At 44.9% G+C, this 5000-nt stretch overlaps 1 protein-coding gene across 3 annotated transcripts in view; it reads left to right on the top strand.

Moving 5' to 3' along the window:
* The window catches only part of pcdh1b (protocadherin 1b), a 134199-nt gene extending 129563 nt beyond the window's left edge, over window positions 1-4636 (top strand). For 2 of the 3 annotated variants that reach the window (XM_081698915.1, XM_035532133.2), the window contains exon 5: window positions 1-4636. This exon is cut by the window's left edge and continues 1066 nt beyond it. The gene's annotated coding sequence lies outside the window, so the exon portion shown is untranslated. The other variant, XR_014117532.1, reaches the window with a different exon arrangement.
* Window positions 4637-5000: the final 364 nt, after the last annotated feature.

The following is a 5000-nucleotide window of genomic DNA, read 5'->3' as shown; positions in this document are numbered from 1 at the left end:
GGGGCTGGTGGTGTTCCCTAAGCACTCAGCAGGCTTTCAGCAGCAGACTTTACCATGGGGGACGTTTCCCCCTCCTGTACAGTGATGTAAATACTCACCATAGCCACCCGAGTCTGCAGCAGGATGGACTGGCCTGAGCCGGTTTCCAGCAGTGGGCGGTACTGGAGCTCACCAGCCTGGACCCTGGACTGGACTCCGAGAGGAGATCGGCTCTGTCTCCCCACCCCCGCCCCTCTTCGACCACATCACCTTGGAGTGTTTTGGACTAAAACACTGGAGGCAATCAAATAGAAAGCAGCAGGTTGGCGTAATGTGATTTGTCAGAAGCCTCCGTGGCTCGCGCCTGGATTGGACGAGGGCCGCCCGCCGTCCTGTGGGGAGCGGGTGGTTCGAACAGACGCTTTCCGCCGCAGACTCACTCTCCCGAGTCAGCGGAGAGCTGCGATCAGGACAGGAAAACTCCGTGCAACATGCGCTGGGCATTTTGACTGGAGACTGCGGGAACTGTGCGACGATCGATGCGCAGGACTGCTGCGTCCCCTTATGCTACCTGTGTGTGTGTGTGTGTGTGTGTGTGTGTGTGTGTGTGTGTGTGTGTGTGTGTGAAAGGATGCTTCAGACACTCACAAAAAAGGAAAGACATCGCTTTAAAAGCAGCAACACTACAATCAGTGAAGTTATAATCAACCAATCAGAACAGGTTATATTCAACCAATCAAATCACGTCGGCTCATTAAATCCATGTTAAAGTCCATTTGGAGTGGTTGACATTGCAGAAATCTTGCATTGAAACAAAAACCGAAGGACCAGAACTCACGAGTGAAGTGAAACTCTTAGAGTTGCGTGCACACACACACTCACACAAGCATGTATACGCACGCACACACACGCTTTAATAACACATTTGCCATTGCCTCATTACTGACCATCTCCTCAGAGTTCGTTTAAAAGCCTTAATGGAGCTTTTTAATGGAGATGACAGTTGTGGCAATACAGGCGAACAGAAGTTCCAGTCAGCTGGGAAGACGTAAGATGACGCCACACGATCTGTCATAAGCAATATGAACTCAAACACTGTCATCCCCCATGCAGAGGAACTGGGTCTGTCGGCTGCCCGAGACTTTCCGGAGTGGAGGAAGGTGAGATGTAAGCAAGGCAGCATCTTGCTGCTCTCCCTACCTGCATCGCAGCGCACACGCTAGCAAACTTGCTTCATGCCAAACTCATTGTCTGATCATTTAAAGATCAAATCCGTGACCCTCTGATACGATCCCACTGAGGTCTCCTCGTGGCGAAATAAGCCATTTGTCCCAGTGACAGGGCCAGTGGCCCAGTAACACCTGCACGCACACCTCCGGATCTGGGAGAGACAGAGAGGCACGTTGAGAGGAAGAGAGGGGAAAAAGAGAGAGAGAAAGCATAGAGAGAGAGAGAGAGAGAGAGCACGAAGGGAGAGTGATCGGGGAGGAATTGCGCATAGGTAGGCGTGTTTGCGCTCCTGTTTCTTTTAATCGTCCTGTTTTCTGCAGTGGCTGATCCTCACACCCACAGACTGGCGATGTCTAAGGAGCGAGGACGTGAACTCCTCCAGTGAGGCTCCTGTTCCCGCTGGGAAAAGCCCGAGTTTATCTCTGGAGTACAACTGTCACAGATACTGCTGGGTGATATCAGTCTGCGTGTGCGTGAGCGAGTGTGTGTGTGTGTGTGTGTGTGTGTGTGTGTGTGTGTGTGTATTGTTTTGTTTTGTTTTTTTTAATCTGCATATTGTCTTTAAAGTAACCCAGTTGTCTCCCTTACACATGCTTGTGGGGAGTGTGGAATGATAGCTTTCCATATGTTTCTTATCGGGCGCACTCATGCAATATTCACAGTAAAAGACGGGAAAACAGTCCCTCTGATGGCACGCGCGCGCGTGTGTGTGTGTGTGTGTGTGTGTGTGTGTGTGTGTGTTTACATGTGTGTTTTCTCTTTTAGACTGACCTAGGCTATTCTGTAAGGAAGACACCACTCATCTTGAGAATAGGGTGGATGAGCTGATGTCCTGGTTATTTACTCCCCCTGTAGTAGGAAAAGTGTTCCATGTCTCCCACATTTCTGTCCAGTACACACATTCAACTTATTTCCATTACATTCAGAACTCTTGATGCACACTGAGCTCATACACATACGGGAGAATAAGAGCTTAACAGTGACTTAACTCACAGAGCTTAACCGCGGGCGACTACACGTGTATGATCAGCATGGTGCGCTTGGGTTGTTTTATGTAATTGTATAAAATCAGAATTCAAAGTGATTTGTGCTCTGTGGACGCTATCAGGCCATTATGCTTTGTAATTTTTTTTTTTTACACCAAACATTTTTCATTACCAAAAAGCTAAAGACTGAAATCATGTGAATCTGAGAGCAAAATGCTCACTGTAAGTCGTTTCTAAAGTATGTACTCCCCGGTTTTTATAAGGTTCTACATAGAAATGTAAATGACTTTTTTTTTTTCTATTTTTACCAGAAATTCCTTTTTTTTTAGTCATTAGAATTAATAGCTCTGAAAAGCACCTTCTCTCTTGCCTCACCCTCCAACCTCCACCCACCCTGGAACAACCCCACCCCTCATTCTGTCCACACCATGAACGGGGCTCAGCTCTGCGTCACGCTATTCTAATGCTTTTGTGCTGAATAATGTATTTGACTACAGGGTAGGCCACAAAAATGAATCAAACCTAATGTGACTTAAGATCTGATTTCACTGTCACACGGAACCATTTGGGTGGAAAGACTCATGCTTCTTACAGAGGACCCAGAAGAACAGGAGATAAACATTTTATACTGTTGTAATGTCACAATATGTAATGACGCTCTCCTCGCTTGGTAGAAGTAGAGAATAAACAGCATCTTTCTTTCCTTGGAAAGAGAGTCAGAGTGAAATGAGGGGCCATTTACTCGAAGGAGTGGAAGACGGCGGAGACCGACCACTTTAGACAGGACGTCTGCATCATACACCAGGTCTACAGATCCTAGTACATCTATAATACACCAGGTCTACAGATCCTAGTACATCTATAATACACCAGGTCTACAGATCCTAGTACATCTATACACACCAGGTCTACGGATCCTAGTACATCTACAATACACCAGGTCTACAGATCCTAGTACATCTATACACACCAGGTCTACAGATCCTAGTACATCTATAATACACCAGGTCTACAGATCCTAGTACATCTATACACACCAGGTCTACAGATCCTAGTACACCTATACACCAGGTCTACAGATCCTAGTACATCTACACACACCAGGTCTACAGATCCTAGTACATCTATAATACACCAGGTCTACAGATCCTAGTACACATATACACCAGGTCTACAGATCCTAGTACACCTATACACCAGGTCTACAGATCCTAGTACACCTATACACCAGGTCTACAGATCCTAGTACACCGAAACACCAGGTCTACAGATCCTAGTACACCGAAACACCAGGTCTACAGATCCTAGTACACCTATACACCAGGTCTACAGATCCTAGTACATCTATAATACACCAGGTCTACAGATCCTAGTACACCTATACACCAGGTCTACAGATCCTAGTACACCTATACACCAGGTCTACAGATCCTAGTACATCTACACACCAGGTTCACAGATCCTAGTAGATCTATAATACACCAGGTCTACAGATCCTAGTACATATACACACCAGGTCTACCTATGCTAGTACATCTACACACCAGGTTTACAGATCCTAGTACACCTATAATACACCAGGTCTACAGATCCTATTACATCTATACACCAGGTATACAGATCCTAGTACATCTATAATACACCAGGTCTACAGATCCCGCAGATCTGCAGATCAGCTAAAGTGTCCACTACCATCACCACCATCTCCTCTACCACGTCTCCACTATCTCCTCCACCACCACCACCACCACCATCACCTCCATCTCCTCCACCACCTTCTCCTCCACCACCACCACTACCACCATCACCACCATCTCCTCCACCACCTTATCCTCCATCATGTCTCCATTATCTCCTCCACCACCACCACCACCTCCATCACCACCTTCTCCTCCACCACCTCCACCTCCGCAAACCAAATGACAAATGGCGGCCATTTCAGCAGGACTCCTTCAGGAAGTGCAAGTTTGTAGCCTAAATGTTATATTTATATCAGAACCATGCTTGTGTTGCCTTGTTTCTTTGTACAGTTTTATGTACATGCTGATGTGGCTTTTTTTTTCTACAAAAGAAAAAGAAAAAAATTGCAATGAAGAATCTAAACTGTAAACTCTTTTTAAAGTAAGGGATTGTGTAGTAGGGATTGTTGAGGCATACGGTCTGTCGGTACCAGTCTCTGATTTGTGACTATTCCCACGCTTCTAGTTTGTTTCAGGTTTGGCTGTCTCTCCTTTTGGACTCATTTCTCCTGAGGTTTGTGTTCTCTGCGAATCAGTGGCTTTGAAGAGTTTCGCCCCAAACTTTTATTTCTTATTATGTTCTTATCGGTATCCGCATGTTAAAAACGATGAAGAAAAAAAATGTGTTCTTTTATTTTTGCTGAGCAAATCAAAGAAATCCTCCTCCCTCGTAGCGTCACAATAAAAGTACCTTAAGTGAAAGAGAGGAGAGAGCTGTCTGGTTTTCATCTCTGAGGTCTGATTTCGCCTTCCGTGCCTTAATTTGAGCAGGAGATGACTTCTCCGAAGAAAGAACAACACAAAATTAGCTGAAGCTTCACCTGAAAGTGGCTAATCCAATTATCCAATAATTGAAAAACATTGCGACAAGATACTCATTTAGTTGTGAGGAGAAAAAAAAACAAAAATATATATGTATATATATATATATATGAAAGAAAGGACAGTTTTATTTAACAAACAATGCTGGCAACATTTTACACTGGAACATGAACAAATGAATTAAATAAAATCGCAGTTATTAATGGCAAAGGACTCTAAGATAATTAACCTCTAGGATAATGAC

Source organism: Electrophorus electricus, chromosome 16 (genome assembly GCF_041902795.1).
Source record: "Electrophorus electricus isolate QZ-2024a chromosome 16, ASM4190279v1, whole genome shotgun sequence".
Classification (NCBI taxonomy): domain Eukaryota; kingdom Metazoa; phylum Chordata; class Actinopteri; order Gymnotiformes; family Gymnotidae; genus Electrophorus; species Electrophorus electricus.
This window is presented reverse-complemented; position numbering and strand designations above follow the sequence as displayed.